General features: G+C 39.8%; 1 long non-coding RNA gene across 1 annotated transcript in view; it reads right to left on the bottom strand.

Moving 5' to 3' along the window:
• Nucleotides 1-17,466, bottom strand: part of LOC116150814 (uncharacterized) — a 201,407-nt gene extending 183,941 nt beyond the window's left edge. Inside the window, exons 1-2 of the long non-coding RNA XR_010378521.1 lie at nt 17,312-17,466; nt 15,566-15,714 (exon numbers count right to left, since the gene is read on the bottom strand). This is a non-coding gene — a long non-coding RNA (uncharacterized LOC116150814). The remainder of the gene's footprint in view (nt 1-15,565; nt 15,715-17,311) is intronic.
• Between the last annotated feature and the right edge of the window lie 6,992 nt (nt 17,467-24,458).

Raw genomic sequence — 24,458 nt, 5'->3', positions numbered from 1 at the left:
GAACCATCAAACCACATTAGCAAAATACAAGAACAACAAGCTGCCATGATTAAAATATATGAACTTATTGAAGCATATTTTAGTTCTCTCTTAATTCATCTATCATTTGAGATGCTTAGCAGTTTTAAAGTATATATGAATGTTAGCCAAACAGAGCACTTAATGCAGACAATGAGAAAGTGTCTCATTTGAGGAAATATAGGAGGGTAGCTATGCATGAAGGGGGCAAAAAAATGACCAATAGCAAAAACTATCCTTACGGATCACCACTAAGGTCCTAGTATTTATCAGAGAATACCACCAGAAAGCCCTGAGTCGTCATCTTGCACCTATGCTGGGACAAAGCCCAAAACTCATGCTTGTCTGAGCCTTGTCTGAGTTCCTGTAAGGCTAGGCTAAGGAAGAGTCTCTGACAGGCAGGGTCCACCTCACTAATATTTCTATTCTTCTTTCATTTATTTAACAATTATTTCTTTATGCTCAAGGTTTTGAGGGATACAAGGACACATCAGACACAGTCTGAACTGGGAGCACCCGGGCTATGCCCCCTTGTGATAAGAATATTCTTACCCTACATACTCCTCTCCCTCACAATAACCTTCCAGAGTATTTTTCACTTTAACTGAGGTTTGATCATGTCACTGACACTAAAACCATTGATCCCTGCCTTCCAATGGCCCAATGATTATCTTGAATTGTGAACCTCCATGTCAGCTCATTATAAATATATTGTATGTAGGTTACTGTCTGTCTTTGGAAGAAGGGAAAGATGTGAAATATACACAGGATCTCTTCACACTCAAGAATCCCAGTACTATCAGGAGGAAAGCCAGAAAAAGGTATATAAAAGGTCTTCCTGTGTGCTTTGAGCTAGTTCACACATCAATATACAGATATACATATATTTGTACATGTATACACACATAGAAACATGTATATATATATCAGACACATATATATATATCAGACACTAAATGATCTTAGGAATGCTCACTTGGAAATAGAGAAGGAGACATATGAATACGTAACAAAGCAGAAAAGAATTTAGAGGGGTTATTATGGGGCCACACTTCCAGAAGTTGAAGAAGCTCAACTTGAATTCTCTCCATTACTCTCTGCATTACCTGTATCTTCACATAGTGGGTTGCTACTATAGAATTACTTTCGCCTTTGCAGTTCCACTGACATCTTGTAAAATCTGGGCAACTGCTGATCCTAACTGGCTAGGGAATAAGTGTCTATGCCATTTCCTGACTTTAATTGAACTAAGTGTGTGAGTAACACACAAAGCCTCCTTCCCTGCCATTTGGCCTCAAGGATGGTTGGAACTGGCCTATTTAGACGTGAGGATGACATTCAAGACAGTAGAGGATGGGAAAGTAAATCTCATCAACAGCCAACTGGAGGAACCTACCCAGGAGTGACCTGGGAACATTTAGGAAGTCATCCTGTAAAAATTTAACTCAAGAAGACTGTAATCCAGGTCTAATTCTCTAGAAGCCAAGTGGATACTTCTGTAAAAGTCCAGTGAAAAGTATCAGAGATATTCTGTTAAACATAGTAAAGTAGATACCAACTCTTATCTTTGCTTACTTCACAAACTTCACTAAAATTAGAATAAAGGAACTAGAAGTATAAATCCAAAAGGAAAAACAACTAGAGAGTAGGTAATAACAGACAAGAGAAGTCACCCAACTTTGTAAGATGGAAAACAGAAGAATAACTGACTTAAGTGAAATTGTGCTGCCTACAGTTGTACATAAGGAGAAGCAAGCTGATTCACCCTGTAGAATCCCAGAGGAGCTCAGGATTTGGAGTCAACAGGCATACAGAAGTCAAGATGACACTGGTATTGGATAGTATTTGAAAGCCTAGCTAGATATGAGATCCCCTCCCCAACTCCAAAGCAAGAAGCAACCATCCCTCTCCAGCTCCTGAAGGAAATGATTATAGATTTGGAGAAGTGAACTATGGAGCCTCCAGATTTAGTGATAACAGACATAGATGAGTGTGGGGCTAAGGTCCCCCCCAACTGACAACAAAAAGAATAGATGAAAGTCTGTAATGAAAGATGAGGCCTCCTCTACTCCTCACTCCCCACCCACTACCAGCCACGTTCCTTCACCCAGTTCCAGAGACACTGGTAGCCAGATAGGAGAGCAGAAGGTTCTTTATAGATAAAATGGGAGTCTCCCGAGAAAATGAAAGGAGGGAGGGATAGAAAGAGGAAGGAAGGAGAGAGAAACATTTCCTGATGCCTCTGATGACATTTAGGACCTACTGGTCAAAGCTAACTCTTCACTAATTAGTATACGATGTATAATTAATGTCAACCCTACCTATCTTCTCAGTTAAATTTTAAGTTTCATAACTTTAAAGCCCATTTCTCAATATAGTATCTTCTGTATAATTTCATTAGAATATCAATTCAGAGGTGATTGCTTTAATCAAAAAAACTATTTTCATTGATGAGCATAATTGCTGGGCACAAATAAAAAAGGCTTTTCAGTTGATATGGAAGGGAGAAATGGCCTCCATTACTTAGAGGCTCCTCTGCCCTTTTTAATCGTCTTCCATGGGAGCCAGGGAACACAGAATGTTGCATGTGGCTGAGGGTGATAACTTTCTTTCTCCCCTGGAACCATCTTGTCCAGAATTCCAAATGTAAAGCCCAACATGCTGCTGTGTCCATTCAGTTTACTTCTAATTCCTATAAAGCCAGACTTCCCATGATTACAGAATCCCTTGCATTTTAAGTAACAAGAACATAGCAGCCTATGAAATTTAATATAAATACAAACACAAATTTAAGTGTAAGTGTAAATGGGTGTGCACACGGGAGCACGTGCCCACACGCAGATCCTGACGTGCTTTTCCTCTGGGGGCCTAATCAACCGTCACCCTTCTCAAACGTGCTCTCACTGATGTAAAGCCCAGTCCTAGGTACAGGAAATATATTGGATTATTGGAGGCCAACCAAGATTTGAGGCAGTTTTCTACTTAAATGAGTAGAACGAAACCTTGATATCAAACCCAAAATGTACTTTTTACAAATAAGCAGAAGAATGTTTAAAAAAAAAGTTTCCCTGAGCGTATTTCAAAAAATAGTTCATTTTTTAAATAACAAGGCAATAATATCTCAAAGTTGAATTGTGCTAATTCTTAACATATTTTAAAGCCCTGTGATGCTTGGATAAATATGGTGACTACTTCCTCAGGCACGAATTTGTAAGTCACCAATGATGAGTCTTTGCCTTAGGACCCTGCATAAAAATGGTAAGCTAGAAATAATAACTAATCAGTGAACTTATCGTTAAGGTAAGCTGGAGACTCTTGGCATCAGAATCGAAAAGATTTCACATTAAAACAACAGATCACTCATGAATGTATTAATGTGTCCCCAGCATCTAGCACATGGCATGTTAATCAATACTGGGTGGATGAATGAAAAGCTAATGATTTAATTTTATTTCCCCATCACACAAACAGCTTATCTTACTATTCCTATTTGAGGACATACTTAAGGATAAAAGTCCTTTTGTACCGACAAGCACTCTGCAGAGTTCCTTCTCCCTCATGCCAGTGGTATGTCACTGCTGGGAAAGGTACACAAGTTAACTGTATAAAGACCCAGCCTAGGAAAACAGGGGAGAAACAGAAATGATCAAGGATAAAATGTAAATAAGGTACTGGAAACAAGAGAATTTCAACGGGTACGGTTGCATCTGTGCTTCGCCTTTGGAAAGGAATGTATTTATGCATTACGGAATTTCATCTGAAGTAGTAGATTGACAACCCCAATGATAATAATGTTCTAAGGGTCTATTTTGTGCCAAGAACCGTATTAGGGATTTATATAAATCTCTCATTCAATCCTTAAATAGATTCTGTTTTAAAGAAGAATAGCATCGTTGCCTGACCTCAGTAAGCTCTTCCAGATGAGAGAACTTACGCATTAAAGGACTCTGACTGACATGTCTAGCAAATTGGTAGCAAAAGCGCAGCCAGTATCTCTTAGCTCTCGTCTTTCCCATAACCTTAGATACAGGAGAGGATGGCGGGCAAGGAAATTAGGATTATAATTTCCTTGAAGGTAGCTCAAGTCCTGGCTCTCTCTCTTACTGATAATGTACCACTGGGCATATTACTTAACCTTTCTGAGGCTAAACTTGTTTGTTTGTAATGATACTTTGCCCTGTTATGTGATGAGGCTGTTGTGTTTCGGGATGTATGATGTACTCAGTCCAGGATCTAAAACGTGGCAAATAATCGTGGAAGCTGTTCTTTCTGATGCTGGGTTTTGCATTTCTGTGCATGTTAAGTAGTCTACTATGCTCTATGTGCATTTTCAGAGCTCTTTAAAAAGGAGACTGACTATGTGCCCCATCCATCCCAGCCACAGCAGAGTAGAACAGAGATCCATGTCTCTCCCATAGGGAGCTGATCTCTTTCTGGCAGTAGCATCTGAACTGATCTGGTATGACAGATTTGTCCCATAGGGTCAGAAGTGTCTAACTAACCCAGTAACATCTCTTGTGTTGGGGACTTTGAACATACAAACTTTAGAGACAATCTGAAGTTGGTAACAGCTGGCATATCTCAAATACTTAGGCACCCAGAGAGGGTAGTACACAAAAGCCATTAGCAATAGAAGCCACGAGTAAACCAGTGGCTGTGAGAGCACTTTTTTAGATGACACACGTTGAAGTGCCTCTGATCATTAAAACTTGAAGCGTGTAAGTCAGTCTATTTGGTGTAAGAATGATAAGCAAGGGGACCAGGTGAGCACAGCTGATAAACAGCCTAACTGCTACAATGAAGCCCATTTCCCAACCCAGGAAGACTACAGGGAAGGATATGATGTCCATGTGATTATTTAGGAAGAAAAGAGTTAATAATGAAGGGAATACATGGTCTTCCCCCTCAGAACAAAGCAAGTCTTTTTTTAGGATTGTGTGTTAACACAAGAACTGCCATAACAGTCAAGTCCAACCATGAAATGGTCAACTGACCACACCAGCCACTTCCATCAGCACAGCCCCAACTGACAAATAATTTGCAAAGTGTCAGAGAAGCATTTAATTAAGCCAATAATGGAGGTTTCTGTTAGATTTGTCTATAATTATTATTTCCTTAACATAAACAAATTAGCTATAATAGCGTGTCAGATGGTGCTTTCAGTCTCCACAGGACTTCTAATTTGTAGGCTTTTCAGTTGCTGATGAATCAAAACTGCCCAGAAAACATGCTCTCAACCCCATGCATCTGCCCCTCTCATGCTCTTCTGGCCCCTCAGTATCTATTAATTTCGTTTCTTCACACTGGGACAATTTTTTCATTTGACTTTAAAAAGATAATTTCACTTTCTAGGAATAGATGTAACATGGTGTCAAACAGTGGTAGAACGTCAGAAGAATCGTGATTCTGAGAAGGTATGCATGTGTTACAAAATCTCTGTGTTTAAGGCAACAATGTTCCTCAATGGCTTCATGTAACTGAAAGACATGTTTTAGAATTTGAAAATATTTCCTCCCTGTCAACCAGTTTAAAATAGTGCGTTGCTCCCGGCATCCAAACATAATTAATGGGGGTGTCATTCCTGCCTATAAATATGAAAAAGCCATTCAAGTGAGAGACAGGAATAACTGAATCAGTCCCATCTGTGAAATAGGGTAAACTTGAAGTGTTCTTTCTGAATATCACGGTTTCATTCCTCATCCGGACTGTTGCCACCACAGCCCATCGAAGTGGCTAAACTGCACATGGCGAAAGGAAGGAGAAAGGGACACTCAGCCTCCCAGCCAGTTCGCGCTCATTCCTGCTGTATCCCATGTAGAACTGATATTTTGTTGATGTTTTTATTAAATCACCTGGCCCTGAAAAAGGGACTCCCTGGGCGAAACAATTTTGACAGTGATTTCAACCAATTACTTCACAGTTGCCATCAGTCTCTTATTCTAGCTCAGCAGGACGAGCTGTCCCCTATTTAAAAATGTGTAGTCTAACCTGAAGAAAAATGTTGCAATCCCAAGGTGATCTTAGAAATGTGGCTTGTGTCTCAGTATGTTTCTGTACCAAGTGGCTCCCTATAACTGCTCAATCTCCTCCTGTACTTCCTAAAACTTACCTTCCTCTTACTGTCCTATGCCCTTCCTATAAAGGACTAGCTTTAAGATTTCTTGAAGTTTCCCAAATTTTGAAAATCCACGTTTATTTTTTTTAGAAGTCATTTGGGGGACAAACAAAATATTATGGAGATGAAAATGATGCTTGAGACAAACCGATGAGAAGCACAGTGATAGTAAGGAATGCCTTCCTTAGGCAGGAATGTCAGAGGGAAGCATCTTTAATGTTCACCCAGCCCTTTGGGAGCTCCATGCTCAACAAGTAACTCAGATGAAGATTCCAATGTCTTTATTCCTTTCTTAGTTCATTTCTGAGGTATCTGATGTTCTATTCTAGGTCACAAGGACCTACTGCTTTAGAGGAAGTAATTTTTTCAGTAATCCTTCAGAAATTGGAAGTCTTGGCTAGCTTCTGTCAGAATCACCAAAATCAACCAGACAGCCTTCCAGAGTCTTTATAATAGTGACTTAACACGCCAGGGTATCTTAATTCCTCCAAGATGGAATGAACTTCTTCTCCCCTCTCTCTACCCTCAGCTATGTTCATTCAGCTATGTTCCTGGCATATTTAATATTGTAACTCAACTGAATTTTAGAATGACAAAGGAAACAGGAAACCTCCAGAATCATTAAATGTCAACACCAAAAAAAATAAAACACTTCCAAGTAGAGGGGTAATATCTAAACAACAAGGTTTTCAGAACCTGGTCTTATTTACTGCCAGTCTCCTCTTCTCTGGGTATCTGTGCCACGTGAATGGCAGCCCACTAAGAACAAACACAGGCTTCCTGCCTGAACATACCAGACTTTATATTAAAGTTTTTAAATAAATGAGGATTTTTTTTAATGCAGCGACATTTTCCCCAGTAAATGTTTTAATTCAATTAAGTCGGGAGGTTTATTGCTTATCTTCTGTAACTTTTGTTTTTTCATGACTTCCTTCCAGTCCAGGGGAAGAGCTCAGTGTCAGGCAATATCTAAATATAATATAAAAATTCCTTCTGCCTCCATTTTGTAGCAGCTAGGGAGCAAAGCTAAAAGCCACCTACTTGCTGGTTTCCAGTACAGAAAGATGTTTAAATTTAAATAAAATATTTAATATTGGGTGTTATGGCATCAAAACTCTAAAGGTTTTATAGAGGTGGGACCAAATTTATCCATCATTTCAATTGTCAAATTCTCTATAGATTTCCACATGCTTTTTGACTTATGCTTTGTGACAGATTACAACCATCATCCTGAATGAGCAGCTGATTGTTTTTTATTTATCAAACTTATTTGTTATTCCCTTTACCTTTTGGAAAACATGGACTGTTGACCCAAGGACACTCCTTACTTCAGTGCAAAGACCAATATAGCTTAAAATAAAGACAGTATTACTCAGCTTGTAGCTGCAAATTTAATTTCTTCAGTCCAGTGATCTTCATAGTCTTGACAGCCAGGCCATTTCAGAGATAAAGTCTCCCCTCTATATATCAAAACTCCTAAATTATTTGGCACATTGAGTTTTTTAACTATTACTTTTGAAAGGATAGAGAATATGGCCGAAGTTTCCACCCTACAGAAAGAGGAAGTAGACAACTTGTGCGTTTTGGATTGGAAAGAGAGATGGAGGGGAAACACGAGGGGAATTATGATCCCTAGGTTTCTGGGGAGAGACAGTGTTTACAAAAATACCTGGGGAACCGTCAGATTTTCAAGCTGGTGGTATATATCCTCACATTACGGCACAGGAATGAGAGACCGGCAGGGATAGAAATGGGTCTGGATAGATGGTTCTGGACGACTGAACCCAAGTCCCTCTGATCTCCTGCGTCATGCTGAAGGAATCCAGATTACCTCACATGGCCATGAGTGGCTGTGGAAGCACCTTCATCATAACGAAGGACAAAAGGGGCGTCGGAGCAGAGAGACAACGAACACTCGAACACTTCATTAGATGGTGCTGCAGCCAGGCTTCGGGGTCAAACCATGCTTTCAAAGAACACAGTGGGAAAAGCCATCGTGCCTTGTCTGTGACAGAAGAGCATGCTAGAACTTACACAAGCCCGGGCTTTGCCGCAGGGTCTGCAGTCAAGGTCAGACAGAGCCTGCAGAGAAGACTACCATGTCCCTCAAACGCCCCTCCCTTGCCGCCACGGTGAGGCTTTCCACCAACTCTCTCAAGCTGGGAGGCACAAAGGAGGAAAGACGCAGCAACAAACCTAGAGAACAGCTTACCCAAAGGATGTTAAGTTGAACTGAAATCGACTGCTTAAGGCCAGAACAAAGTACCTCAAAATGGCAAGTTTTCCTTTCTCTTCTACCATCAGCAGAAACGGGGGCTTAAGGACATTTGAGAGGTTCCATTTTTGTACACTGTACCATATAACTTATGCCTACTTTTCCAGGATAGCATTTTTCATCTCAGCTTGTATTTACGCATGTTTCTATGAGATGTGATGGCCGTGTCTCCCTCAGTGCGACCTATTATGTCAGTCTGCACAGAAGCACCTCCCTCAGGTCATCAGATCCACTCATTCTGTCTGACATTAATATCTTTAAATCTGCCCAGTTTCCTTCATCACCACTGAATCTCACCACAAGAGATTCCTGACCGGTCTTGATGTCCCTGCCTCTCGATTTTTTTTTTTCATTCCATTCATAGCCAACATAATCCCAGGCCTCTATTTCATACTTCATACACTGAATGTAAAACAATCCAATGTGCACGTCTGTTCCATTATTGCCCTATTGAAATCCAATGGCTTTCAGTTTTCCTGAGGATAAATCCAAGCACATTTAAATGGTGTATCATCCAGGGTCCTAGTGGGAAAGATGGCACAAATTAGTATCTCAGGTAGGCATTATAAGTGACCTATTTAGATAGTTTCAGGTGTGATGGAGGGAAACCATTAGCAATAGTGGAAGGGGACTGTACTGTGGCTAAGTACATTTGGCTAAGCTAGAACTACATTTTTCAGAATCTCCTTCACTGTATGGTTCTGGACTTCAGATGACTAGAAGGAAAATTTATTTTGAGATTTGCAAGGCAGAATGAGGCAGCAGCTATTACAACCTGATGGTAGGTGTTTTAGAGCGGTAAAGGGCAGATAACAGAGTACAGATGGGTCCCAGCTTGCCCTTGCCCCAGGCTCAGCTCTTCCTCCCAACGGCAACCCAGGCTCTCTGTTACATGCAAGACCTGTCCCCCAGCTCTCCGCCATGACCCCAGTCACTCAAAGTGACTGGCATCACAGACTGGATGATAAGCTCCCATTTGTCCACCTGTACCAGTGCTTCAGAATGGCCAACTTACGACTTTTCTCTGATCCCCTAACTCTCCCTTAGGGTACATTATTTCCCCAGCTCCTCCCACTGTTGCAAAAGGTCCTATTTCCTTAACAGTTGCCTTATTTCATAATATCTATGCAGTTCTGCTCCCCTGACTCGGCAGAGCATTTAGGAAACTGGGAGTACTGGTATCCCTAGGCTGAAAGGAGAGAAGGCCGTCAGATAGAGGAAGCCTCCTTCAGATTAGGAGGGACTTGGAGCTCTGGAACAAAACTACTTCAAGGCTGTTTCACAGAAAGGTCAGTAAGGAAATAAATCCCGTGATTTCACCCTCCCCACTCCTTCCAGTCTACTGTCCGGGGTTCTCGTTGGCAGAACACAACCAGAAACCCTGGGCACAGGAACCACTGATGTAATCTACACACGTAGGCCTCTGGTGCAGAGAGCAGGGGACACACTGGATCTGGAGAACGTCCAGCACACGTGCCCTACATGACACATCATGGCCTGCCCCCAGCACCTCAGCTCAGTCCTTTTCCCCCCACGTACCTCACCATCTTTCTCCTCATATTCCATGCTACACCACTCTGAATCTCTTTTACATTTTTAAGTGTTCCATGTTTTTATTTTCCTAAGGGAGGGCCTTTGCACATAATGTTCTCTCTGCATGTGCTATTTTTCCCTTTCTTCTTCTCCTTCACTTGGATAATTTCAAATTACCTTTTGTGTATCAACTTGATCACTTCGGTACAGAGCCATCACCAGACGCCGTGGCGAAACCCTAAGTCCTTTAGGTGGGCTTCAATAACCAACTGTGTTCTCCTAGTTGTATTTTATATCACAACCTGTAGTCTCCCTAGTCCATTTTATATCACATTTTATTATGATGTCTTTCCTGATAGAACATAAACCATAGCAGTAAAGGCCGTGTGTGTGTGTGTATGTGTGTGTGTGTGTCTGTACTTCTCTGTTGTAACCCAAAATATAGCATTGTTCCAGGCACTTAGTAGACACTCAGTATTTGTTAAATGATGGAATAAATAAATGAATGAATGCAAACTGTGTTCTTACTATTAAGGCAGCTGAACAAATACCGACCAGAATACAATTGTACTTATAGAAGCTGAGCCTTCACCTCAATAGTGAACCGATTAGCATGTGGTGTCCATGCCCTCTCTGCATAGAGGAAAGAAGAATCACACGGTGTGCACAGAGCCCATTCCCCTAAGAATGCTGCCTCTTTCTGAGAGGGAAATTAAAGGAGCAAACAATGACCACAGTGTCTTTAACAGCCTAGGCCCAGATTTATACTGGAATTTCTACTTCCAAGTAGGACAGACTCAGGCAACCAGATGGGCCCCTCTGCAGAAAACTATAAAACATGGACATAATACAGAAAAGCAACCACCTGAAGGTACCTGAGAATGAAGGAAACAGAGCCTGCTGGGAAGTGCGCACTGACTTGGAAGGGGAGAGATGGCACGCTCCCACAAGTACGTTTCCACCGTCCATGGCCTTACCCTGGGACTAAGCGCAGCACACACGGAACACACAGTGGAAAGAGGGGCTCACAGGGAGAATCTCTCACTCTTTCTAGTCTGAGGAACTGGAGAAGTGAAGCCAGACGATATCGAACACTGAAGAAAGCACTGAAGTTCTGAAGTGATAAAAACCATAATGAGAATCCCCAAACTCTCCTATCAGTGTCTCCAACTGACCCTGAGCATGTCCAATGTAGACCAGACTCTTGTCACTGGAATTAAAGACAAAAGCTCTCATTTGAGACCAGATTTGGTACCCATGTAGCACAGACTGTAGCTCAAATCCAGCCAAGCCAATTACCTGCTGAAAAGAAAATGACCCTCATCACAGAAAAGTAACAGAATCCAGAATCTTCACAACTAAACCTTTATAGTATCTTGAACACCATCCAGACTTATCCAATGTAAGAAAAGCCAAGAAAATATGATGCATTGTCAGCAGAGAAGGAAGAAAAGTCACACCTGACCCAGAGATAAACAAATGCTGGACCTAACATACAAGGATTTTAAGATGGCTCTTATAATTATCACCAATTAACGAAAACAAAACTTTTGGTGAATCAAAGTATCAGTAAAGAAATAGAAAAGATTGAGGGAAAAAACAGTCTTATCAACCAATTAGATGGTATTAAAAGGTCTAACATACATGGAATTGATAAATTAGAAGAAGAGATAAAGAATGAGGCAGAAAAAAATTTTAAATAACAGTTGAAAATTTCCCAATTTGATGAAATACAAGTTTTTTTCAAAATGAAGATATTAAATGTCAAGCAAAATAAACACAAAAAACCTCTAATGAGGCTCATCATAGTCCACGTGATGAAAGCCAAGGATTAGGAGCAACTCTTGAAAAAAGCAGCATTTTAAAGACAGGGGAACAATGATCCAATTCATGGCTGACTTCTCATCAGAAACCATGACGAGAGAGAAGATCTCTAGTGCTGAAAACATTTTCTTTGGTCCAACTAGGATTCGAGGATGTCTTTATCCTAGATATTCATGGTATTTTCCTTTCAAATAAAAGAAAACTAAGAAGACACTGCCAGTATATAATAAATGCTGAAGGAAATTACTCCTGTCATGGGAAAGTGATATTGAGTGGAAACTTGGATCCTCTGAAAATAATAAAAACCAAGAGCTGAATTCTGCCAGCAACCTGAATGAACAAGAAAACAGATTCCCCTACTATCTCCAGAGCGGCTACAGCCCTGCCAACACCTTGAGTCCTGATACACCAAGTGAAATAATAAATGAGTTGTTTTAAGCTGCCAGTTTGTGATCACTTGTTACAGCAGCAATCGAAAACCAACAGAGGAGCTCTTGGATAAATATTAACCCCCCATGTTCTGAAAGGCTAATTCTGAGGTGACGGCTACACCAGTTTTCAAAGGGTCCCCAACAGAACAAAGTTCCAGTTTTCTACAGCGGTAACCAGTCCAATGATGCAACTTAGGACAGGCTTTCCCTCCTTTCTTGATTTAGTCTTCCTAATCCCCCATCTCTGGGTCTCTGGAAGCACATTCTTAACTCAGCAACCTGTGATCCAGGCCTTTCTTGGGTTCTGCTTTTGGGGGGACCCAGACTCAGACAGCTCCAGGGATTGCCCTGGTCAGGAGATGCTGAAGTTGGGAGAGTTCTCAGGTTAGAATTCTCGGTTATTGTGAGTGACGCACAGGTCACCCGGCAATCAGGACCGGTGGGGTGGTGATCATAGCTGGCTGCAGAAAAACACAACTCTAACACTCTAACCCGCGGTAGACTGGGGCAAGCTACAGGCTAAAGTGAAGCACTGGCTTATGAGGTCGGCATATCACTTGAAAGGTCTGGGGTCAATGGTAATTATAAGGTCTGTAGAATTGGCTGTGTTTGATTAACTGCTTTTAGAGTCTTTTCTAAAATGAAACAGGTTTGGGTTATTCGACTCAATTCAAGGCAGACTGAAAGTCAGAAAGCCTCACAGCAGCACTTAAACCCATCTGCAGGTCCAAGTTGTTGGGAAAACATGCTCAGGCACCGATGGTACTGGCAGGACACCTGTAAGGAGACTGACGTGCAGCCTCCGCTGGACTCCTGCCTCAAAAGCCGGGGCCCTAATTGAGAAAGAGTGAGACCCTGATACCTGGGAAAGATTCATTTGCATCAAAGAACCTGAGGAAGTTGAACCCTCAGGACAGTAGAAGCAGATCTCGCCTTCTTGACTGAGAGCAAACTTCCCTTGCCTGGACACCTTGCAAAGACCTCCCCTCAGACAGGTGCCTCATAAGACAGAGCATTTTCCATCCCCATCTGTAGATCAGCCAGCTCTAATGCAGTTTACCTCTCTTGTAAGACATTTTTGCAAATTTTGAGAAGCACTTAACAATATATCCTTACTGCAGCACAGGGAAACATGGCCATTATTTTACAACTTTAAATGGAGTATGATTTATAAAACTACTGGAACACTATGTTGTACGCCTGAAGCTAATGTTGTCAACTATACTTCACTAAAAAAGCAGCTAACATACTTCATTTTGAATTCCTATGAACCTAAGGAGATACACCTTTGAAAAAGAATTTTAATTGTTTACTAAAGAAAAAACATCAAGGCGAAACAGAAAAGTAATAAGAATGTAAGTACTAGTAAAATTTAAGATAAGGTATGTGTTATATCTTCATAAACATTAGTGTTTATTTCTTACCATTTCTTTAGTCAGGAAATGCTATTTAATTTTTTGAGTACTTCCAATGTAATGCCAATATTTGAATGCAGAACTTGAGACCAAAACAAAAAAAAAAAAAAAAAAAAAAAAAAAAACCACAAGGCTGTCAGTTTTGGTTTGTTTACATTGCTAAAGCACATTAGAGAAAATTTTTTAAATGAGAGAAGGTGTAAGTTTAACAGGTAGTGAAGCAAACTTGGCCCCTCAGTCAACTGAGCACATTTAACAAGTAAATCTTGGTAATTCTTTTGTCAACAAGTCAATGTTACTGAATTCAGTATGACAACATGTAAATAAGTGACATGTCTGTCTGTGAGAAATACGGCACAGTGAAATGAAATACTGCAGAGCTAGAGAAAATGAAGTTCAAATCATATTGTTCATTTATAAGTTGCATGAACTTTGCTAAGTCACTTTCTCTGAATGTAACCTTCTGATTCCAAAACATTAACATAAAAATGCATATATCAGAGGGTTAAATTATATAGTACCTGTAAATAAAAGGAAACATTTACTGGAGAAATATAAAATAAGACAAATCCTCCTGCCAATCAAGAAAACTCACGAAAGTAAAATAGTTTTATTGTCAAATGAACATTAAGCTGTAATGTGATGTGCATCATAGTCTGCTAAGCGATTGCAGAGACAGAAAGAAATCTTCCCCTTTTACGTGCCAAGCAGATACAGTCCATCACACACATGTTCTCGAGATCAGCCATAACTAGTCCTCAAGTAAGATGACTTGACAGCACCACTTGTCAGACACAGGTCATCCTAAGTTCACCTGGTAACTATGGTGACTGTGTTTGCTAATTAGCTTTAGCCAAAGGAAAAATAAACCTCTTAGGCCTCTGTGATGGGAGGTAGCTTTACCACTTGGAGTAACGGATCCACTAAAGTTAGGCTCTGACTCTCTGACAGAGACAAGGAGATAGGGGTGCAATCTTCCTTGACGATAACATTTTAAAGAAATGGCTCCCAGGTCCTTTAGACATTCCTGGAACAATCTAAATTACATTACCTATCAAGTAAGCATGTTTTTCACTTCCTCTCAAAACTAAGACTGGTACATAAAGTCTCCAAATGTTTGTTTCTTCTGTCCTATTAAGTAGCAGTAAAAATAAATACGCGAAAGAACTGAATATGTTCTCAATGTTTTCAGTGTTACAATTCATTCATGTGTGAATTAAAAATATTGCCTGCCATATCAGCAAAGAAAGGATGCTTCCACCATCAAGACATCAGCCTCTACCACTGACCCAACAGTGAGCCAGCTAGAACTCAGGATGGAGACAAGACAAGCAGGCAGCCCAGCCTCTGCCACCACCCCCACCGGTGCACCTTGAGGGAACTCAGGACGGGAAAGCACACGATACTGGCCCTAGACAGACTGGTGCACAACAAAGGAATGATTTCAATGAGCCCAGACTTCTGCACCTTCCCATACAAAAACAAACAAAAAAAAGCATTAAATTCCTTAACTTGAGATATCTGGTTTTCTCTAACAGCAATATTTTAATGTTCTTAACACGTGGTTTTTGTTGCAAAAACTCCTGTATATCCTGGCTTTCCCCCTGGCCCTTTAGAGAAGTCCCTCAGAGCTAGCTGAGAGGCTGGATCTCGGCCTTAAGTCCTCAGAAGTGTCCGCTTAATAAAACGTAACTCTCAACTTTTAGGTTGTGCATTTTTTTTTTCCAGTCAACACATGCAATAAAGATTACTCCACATTAATGCCCAAACAGAAACACTGAAGCAGAAATTTAACTGTAACCATTTTAAAGACCCAAAACATCTAACAGAGCTTAGAAACCCAGTGGCTCCACTTCAGGAGATTAAGTAGCCAAAAAAAATTTCTCCGTGCAGTTTGCAGCTCTGATAAGACTATGAGGTAGACACTAATAGCATTAAATGGCTGCAGAAGTACCTGAAGGTTCGGGGACCGTTCTTTGACTCTGGAAGGACATGCTTCACAGCGGGCACTTACACAGTCACGACACGGGGGCCTACCTATCTCTCACACAGTGCAGTCCCATGACTTCATGTCTGGTTGACAAACCCATCTTGGTCCACTTCCTGAGAAGAAAAAACAAAAACTACTGAGGTAGAAGTAAATTCCAGGTTTAGACAGGACTACAGCCAGTATAGTCATATGTTTATACAGATCCTCGTTAACAGCTGGAGAGAAAAGGCAGGGGCAGCCCCAACTGTCAAGTTTAGCACTTGGAGGACAATTGCTGAGCAGGACAGGAACAGGCTGAATCCTGCCGGTCTGACAGTTTGCTGGAGGCATGAAAATGTCAATTCAAATGAAGGGGCAGACTCCATATTCCTTAAAATGACAAGTAAATTCAGGCAGATAGTGAAAGATAGTATTGCTTGACATTCTCTATTTACAAATACCTTAATAAGTTGTGGTAACAAAGAAGAAAACATAGCCTTTAAAAAAAACTTCACAAGAAGTAGTTGACAAATGGACAGTCACACATGAAAGAGACTGACACACTTCTGAGTAAAAGACTATGTAGAAAATATTAAGACCTAAAAGATTTAAATATCCTAGTTACAAAGCACAATTTAATGTTCCTATATTAAGTTCCTTTATCCAACAGTTAAGAGTACACTCTCCATAAACATCTGTGAAATACATTTAAAAAACTGCCTAGCACAACTCAAAGCAAACGTCAACAAACAGCACAGGGCATTATCTTAAGACAACATTCTTTGACCACATTGAAACAAAATGATAAATACCATAAAGTATTAGAACCCCCAAAATATTTGATTATGTTAAAAATCATTCTTCTGTAAAATTCATAGATCAAAGAAGCTACAATGGAAATAAAACAGGCCTCTGTGAGGATTGGTTAGGGAAAGAGACAAAATACAAAATATAAAATGAAAAAGGGAAACTGGCTAGCGAGTAAAACAATTAAAAAATAATAAAAATATAGTTGTTAGAAGACACCCTTGGGAGTTTCGGGTAAAATCTGAAACTGGAGGGCAAGGAAGAGGCGGACTGCTCCAAATTGGCAGGGGGCAGCTTTAATAAGCAAGGGAGCTAATCTACAGCGCTCATCTTGGGCGGCCATAGGACTAGCAGACCTCCACACCTGCCCACCGCTATCTTAAGAATGTATACAGAGGTCCTAATCAGGTTCCATCACATATTCAGTTCAGATGGACTCAATAACCTTTACTCTCTCAAGGTTACGTCCTTGAAACTGGGTCCCACTATGGAAACACTGGGCTGAATGTGTTTTCTTAGACAGGGGAGGGGGTGAGGAACCACCAATTGCCAGGGTCCAGCTCACATGAGTTCCTCCAACAATAGTCAGCTGGACTCTAATCAAGATGACGACCAAGATTAAACAGATAAATTACTCAAAAATTATTAAAAGCCAACACTGTTGCAAAAGAAATAGAAAACTTAAGTTTTAAAGGTATCAAAATAATAATTGAAACCCTCCCCAAAAAATGTTTGCAGGTGATTATTCTCAAATATTCAACGTCAAGTTTTCTAATTTAAGGTAAGCAACTACTGCTGTTTCCCTCAGCCTCTGTTGGGCTGAAACCCACAGGCCTCCGAGGCTTGTAGCTGCCCAGCCTCGAGACTGAAGAGCCTGAAACAGTCACCAAGACATCGACGGTTTACTGGACAGGGGAACCTTACCTGTCTGAAACAAAAGGTCCTGGAGTGACATCCCACTGTGCACGGCACCCCACAGGCAAGGCACTGCTGCAATCTTCCCGACTCGAGGGAGAATGAAGCTACCATTTATAGGAGGAACTGACGTCAGGTTGGCTCATCAGTTACCAGGGAAACCAGCAGCTGAGGCAGGGGGCAAGCACCTAGGCAGTTACTGATTAAGCCCCATAATTAGGAGGATTGGATAGTCATGTGAGTGAGGCAGGCACTGGTCAAGCAGGGCATGTACAGGGAGCAAGATCACAGCCACCTTGAGTGGCCTGACCATACAGCCTGAAAAGAAAAGTGGAGTCGGTGGCAGGGAGCATACAAACATATTTTGTAACAAATGTATGTCACAGGTAATTGCTTCTAACTGAAAATATTATTGACAATTTTCCATTTGGAGTTGAGTTTATCTATGACCAGAAATATTTCCGTAACAAGCTACGGACAGACTGGGGCAAATCTCCTTGAGCTTGGAAATAAATGTCCAACAATCTACATAAAAAATAAATTTTACACTGCAAAGGTAAAGATGTAATAAAACTGAGTTACAATTAATTGATATATACAATATGAAAACTAGCACACCAGTTGACTAGGTTTTATGGATTGGCTGAGCACCCAGCACCCACTCAAGGCATTTCTCCTTTGGGGATAAAATACCCTGCACTCTGAACAGCTGACTTACAAATGGACTTCAGAAAAGACACCCAGTCGTCTTCTGATCAGTGAAGGCTCCCAGGTCTGCAGCCCCCAGTTCCCTAGGTTGATATACCTATGCCATTTTAATAACCCATAACTGTTAAGAAGGAACCTACTTATTTCCTAAGAAATGGATCTGACTAAAGCAACAGATAGTCAACTACAATTGAAAAATAGGCCTCTCCTAAGCTACTCCTTAAAGCAAAGTGTGGTTTCCAGGCCAGTAACACCAACATCAGCTCCCCCGGGAAGCTGTGAGAAATGGAAGTTTCAGGGCTCCCCTCTTGATTTACTAAATCAGAAACTCTGGGGGCAGGGCCCAGCAATCTGGGCTTTAACAAACCATCCAGGTGATTCTGACTTACGCTCAAGTTTGTGAACCACTGGCCTGAAGGTCGACTCCAAGAAGCAGCTACTAAAGATGTCTGTAAAGCAGATTGTCAAACAGTGTTGTTTTCTACAGTGTGCCTGAATTTACCTGTCATTTCAAGGAGTAGCTTGCACCCTGATTTGAGTTATACTTTTCATGCCTCCAGCAAACTGTCAGACTGACAGCACACAGCCCGCTGAGGCTCCTGTCACGCTCGGCAGTACCTCCAAATGCTGATACCCTAGCAAGTCAGGATGCCCTGCTCTCCTTCTGCAGACATTAAAACAACAAATGCCCAAGCCCTACTGCCAGCAATTCTGATTTAAAAGATCTGAAATAAGGTCCTGGTGTCAGTATTTTTAACCTCCCCCCACAGCACGCTGTATGGTCGGGCCATTCAAGATGGCTGGTTCTCTTGCTCCTTGTACATCCCCTGCCTCACTCACGGCTCTCTAATCATCTTAATTATAAGGCTTAATTAGTAACTGCCTACTGCTTGCCCCTTCCCCAGTCGCTGGTTTCCCTGGTAACTGATGAGCCAACCTGACTTCAGCTTCCCCTATAAATGGTAGCCTCCTTCTCCCCGGAGAAAGGAAGGTGGCTGCCATGTCCTGTTTGCCGTCTGCTGTACACGGTGGGGTGTGGCGCCAGGACCCTTTGTTTTGGACGTGTAAGATCCCTAATAACGTCTAATAACCGCTGATGTCTCTGTTGCTGACTCCGCGCTCTTTCTTTGGTCTTGAAGCTGGGCAACCGCAAGGCTTGCAGCTCAACACGTGCCCACATGTGAAAGCGCGCGCACGTGCACACACACACACATACCCCTAATTATGGGCAGGATTGAATACCACTGCCCTTTGAAAACACTGCTAAATAAAGGGTACATTCTCCTCTCTTTTTTAACATTTATTTTTTATTTAATTTTGGGGGGGAGATCATTGGGTCTATTTATTTACTTTTTCTTAATGGAGGTACTGGGGATTGAACCCATGCACTCTTAGTGCTTAGCATGCACTCTACCACTTGAACTACACCCACCCTCCTATATAAAGGTTAAAGAATCCAAATAAATCTTCATGATAATCTGTGTGAGAAAGATATAAACATTTCTGATGCTAAGTACTTGGCCCATGTTGTTTTTCTACATGTTTTTCTGCTCCACTTCCTCTTCACTTTCAACACTAACTAGATAGAGGCAAAAATAAAAGAATAAAAATAATTAGGAGCATGAAGTGCCACACCGCCATGTCTCACTGTTGTAACTCTTGTAAACAAATCTGCACTCCAGGGAAAGCATCAAACTTGAGTCATTACCGAGGGCCAGAACACTGGTTTGCATGGTGACTGTTGAAGACTGGGGACCACATAGAAAATAACGTCTCACCAGAAGACTTTCAACTGAGGCTTGTGTTCCCTGTTCCTTGCATGACAACATTCCCTGCTGCCAACCGCAGCCCACTCTCAGGGTCACCTCCAGAAATGCTTCTGTATTTGAAAGGAGAGTGTCCCATTTTGCAAATGCTGTCACCTTCATCACTTCCTAATGCTCTGAAATCTCCACAGGAAAGGACCTTCCCAACAGAGAAATCTAACTTTAGCCTCTTCCCCTCTCACAAGTAGACATGCTGGCCCACTGAGATGGCAGTATCTCTACTGTGGGATCACACGATGCCAAATCAGTGTGGTAGTCACAGTCCTGTTCAGAAGTCATCTGGAAACACATTTCATCAAGGTTGTTGTTCTACTCAGTCATAGACTTGGTATACTATCACAGTTTCCAGAGACGCAACCAAAATTTTGCTCTCACTTTCCATCACTGCTGCTCCTCCCATCACTGTCTTTCTACCCATCACCCCACCAAGGTTTGTTGGCTTTGAAAACTCATAGCCCTGAGAAAATAATATTAAAGTATTTAAGAGTCAAAGTATATTCAGTGGATCACAATGAAATATTGACATACTAAATTTTGAAAGATGGAATACATGATGTGACAAATAAAATACAATCAAGAACAGAAGGAAATCTCTTTAACACAATAAAAGGAATCTACCAGAACTACAGTAAGCATCATACTTCATAACAGAAAATGTGAAGAATTCTCATTCTTTATAGGAAAAAAAAAATGCCTGCTACTACTTTTACTTTTCAACATTGTGCTTAATGTCTTAATAATTCAGTAATAAAAGAAAAGAGGAGATTAATATCAGAAAGGAAAGGTGAAAATTGTCATTACTTTTAAATAATGAATTATAACTTACAAAAAAAGACAAATAAAAAGGCAATTAACTCTAGTTAGAATTTATTAAGGAGACTTCATAGAGATGTTAACTCTAATATTAATATCAATAACTGTCCTGTTAGTTATCAATATCTTGTTATAAAATTCAATATTTTAAGTTTTCTTTAATTTTTTTATTTGAATTAATTATATATTCACCAAAAGTTATAAAAATAGTACAGCCAGGTTCCATGCGCTCTTCATTTGGTTGCCCAATGGTTTCCTTCTAGATTGAGAGTATTATACCAAAGCAAGGAAATTGATATTGGTACACTGTGTGTGTGTTCCTATGTCATGTTATCCCACGTGTAGAGTCAGGTAACCACCCTACAATCAAGAAACAGAGTTACAAGATGTTCCTCATGCTACCTTGAGGAGGTGTAGGTATAACCCATACCTATCCCCTTTTCTCCTCACCATCCCTAACCCTTCACAGTAATTGATTTGTTCTCCATCTCTGTAATTTTGTTATGACAAGAATGTTAAATACATGGAATCATACAGCTGTAGCATCTGACTTTTTTAAGGTGGTTTTTTTTTTCTCCTGTTCAGCATAATGCCCTCAATGAAAACTGGATGTTTTGAATATTATGTGATAATATTATGTGATATTATGTAATATTATGTGATAACCCTGGAAATCACTCTTCCCCCTCCGTGGAGTCTGTTTATGCAGCTTGATGTAGACACTAGCTTTTTGTTTGTTTCATAACTTTTCTAAACAATTTTGAACTGTGCTTTTTTTTTGTTGTATGTGGTCTCTGAAAGAAGCAGTTCATTTAGGCTGGGTTCAGCTAGTGTTTTGACAGATTTCCTTGAATTTCAGGAGCCAGCTGAGAGAGATAAGAGAGAAAGAAAAGAAAGAGAAAGAGAAAAAAGAAGAAGGTGGAGGAGGAGGAAGAGGAGGAGATGGGCAAGAAGTAGAAGAAGAAGAAATAAATGAAACCCTCTCCCAGTTTTTGCAGAGTGGCTCCGTGCTGGGCACTCCTTCATTGCTTAGCCAGGCTATTTACAGCCCTGTGTTAGCCTTCACCTCCTGGTTTGTTCACCTATCATAGGATATTTGGATTCTTCCACTTTGGGGCTTTTGGTACTCAGGCCTTTTTTAAAAAGTCAAATTCATAGAAATAGATAGTTGATTGATAGTTGCCAGAGGCTGAGAGTGGGAAAAATGGGGAGATGTTGATCAAAAGGTACAAATTGCTATTTATAAGATGAATAAGTCCTGGATATGCTAATATACCACACAGTGCCTATAGTTAACAATACTGTTAACAAACTGGAAATAGACTCACAGGCATAGAAAACAAACTATGGTTACCAAACAGGAAAAGGGCTTGGGTGGGGGGATGAATTAGGAGTTTGGGATTAACATATACACACTACTATACACAAAATAGATAAACAACAAGGATCTCCATGTAGCACAGGGAACTATATTTAATATCTTATAATAACCTATAATGGAAAAAATCTGAAAAAGAATACATATATGTATATGTATAACTGGATCATTTTGCTGTCCACCTGAAACTAACACAACATTGTAAAACAACTACACTTCAATAAAAATTGATTAAATTAATTAATTAAATATATATAAAAAATAATTCCAGGTTGCTAGGAGATTAGATCTTGAGTCTTACCAACAAATAAGCAGTGGTAATTTTGTGAGGGAACGGAGATGTTAACTAACCCTACTGTGGTAATCATTTAAAATACATAAGTGTCTCAAATTATTGTGATACACACTTTAAACTATCTCAGTAAATGAACAAATAAATAACAAATAAGTAAATAACTACATAAAATAACACAGATCTCTGGGCCTCAAAAAAAAGTGTAATGGGATAAGCAAATATATTTAATTAAAAAGAAAAGTTAAATTGGAAAGTGTTATCTCCAAATATGTTATTATAGAGACATCCAAAGTAGGGTGACTCCGAAAACCTTTGAAAGTGAAAGCATTAGAAGGTAGATCATTTTGATTATAATTAACCAAAATCACAGTGTTTTCTGTATACAAATAGAAATCAGTTTAGAAAGAGTACTAAAAGGAGAGGAGATCTAAATTAAAATTTATGCATTTGAAAATATACAAGGAAAATGAGCCAAAAGGCAAATTGAAAACTGGGAAAAATCATTTCCAACACATATGAAGACTAATACCCAATAGAAAAAAAATTTTTCAAGCAGATGATAGAAACGCAAATATAAATGGATCTTCATACTTGAGAAGATGCTCATCTTATTCATAATTTAAAAGTGTAAATTAGTTTTGCAATGAGATGCTATCTTTCATCCATCAAAGTGACAAAGATAAAAAGGTTTGGTAACAGAATTACTGGAAAGTGTAAAAATTTTGCTCTTAGTTCATAAGTATAAAGCATAAAATTAAATTTTAGTTTTTACAGAAATCCCATTAATTTATTTATATTTGTAAAAGTTTTTTTAGATACTATAAGGTCTGTAGAGGTGCAGGTCATCTTCCTTAAAACCTATTTTCATGTCAGTTGCATATTAATTATTTTGTGCTTTAACTTGAATGTTTGTTTATCACCATCATATTATACTATACCCCAAATTTGCAAATCTGGGTTATAGTCTCAAAAGAGATTCATTGAAACAGTAGTATGATTACCATAATCGAAGAGGAAAATGTGAAATATACTGAAATTAGTAAAACTGTGATTATGGCAATTGCCCACAGGTAGCCACAAATGCACAAAAGGAAAGTACAAATAGAAAGTGAAATAATGACTATGAGAAAGTCTGATTTTATTTGGATGAGCAATCCATTTTGTCTTTTTCAACAAGACACTGTATAAAACATTATCAAGTAGCATTACGAAGCCACTGAACTTCACATATCATTCTAAGACAAAACATAGTAACTTTGCTAGCAAGCAGATTGATCTTATCTCAGAATGAGTGCAAAATAATGCTTTCCAGTATCAAATTCATTCATTTCATGACAAAGAGACTAAAGATACAGAAGCATCATTCAAAGATGCACACTTTCTGGAAAATACAAATTTAAGTCTCCATATTGCCAAGAAGATAGTCAAACTGAGCACAAAATGAATGACTACTGTATGCAGACAGAAAATAGAAAGAGCTATATATAGGCTTGTTTTTTCAAAGGATCCTCCTGGATGTAACACAACGTCAGTGATATTCAATGTATGTGAGTAGTGACTACTGCTCTGTTCATGGTGACAGACATTTAACTTTACAATTGTTTGACAAAGTGTATGAATTTGCTCCTGGTGTATGTGCAGTATTTATGAGAAACTTTTTCTGTTATCCTCTTAAGACATTTACTCTGAAAAAAACATGTATTATATAAAAGACTTCATTCCAAGGAAGTATTTTCTGAGCTGTGATAGAGACTGGAAAGCTAGAACTATATTTGCAGCCTAGAGAGAAATCACTGTAATGAAAGGATGCTCCTGGATGCCAGTTCACATGGTGCTTCATGCACAGAGAATGGTAAGGGGTCAACCACATGCCTTCTGGCCTTGACTTTGGGTTGAAAAACATAGTGAAAATTATGAATACATTAAGTGAAGCTACTGTATCATTTCTTCAATCTGATATCTGAAGAAATATTCAGTAATTGTAGGACTTGTTTTTCACAATGAAATATACTTTCTGTTCAGGTCAAAGATACAATTTGCTGAGCACCTTCTAGGTACCAGACATTCTACTTGTCTTATTTATTTCTCACCATGAACCCTATGTGGAAGGTATTGTTCCTATTTTAAGTAAGGCAA

The sequence above is a fragment of the Camelus dromedarius genome, chromosome 3, assembly GCF_036321535.1.
Source record: "Camelus dromedarius isolate mCamDro1 chromosome 3, mCamDro1.pat, whole genome shotgun sequence".
Lineage (NCBI taxonomy): Eukaryota > Metazoa > Chordata > Mammalia > Artiodactyla > Camelidae > Camelus > Camelus dromedarius.
Note: the sequence above shows the minus strand (reverse complement) of the source record. Positions and strands in the feature narration are given on the sequence as shown.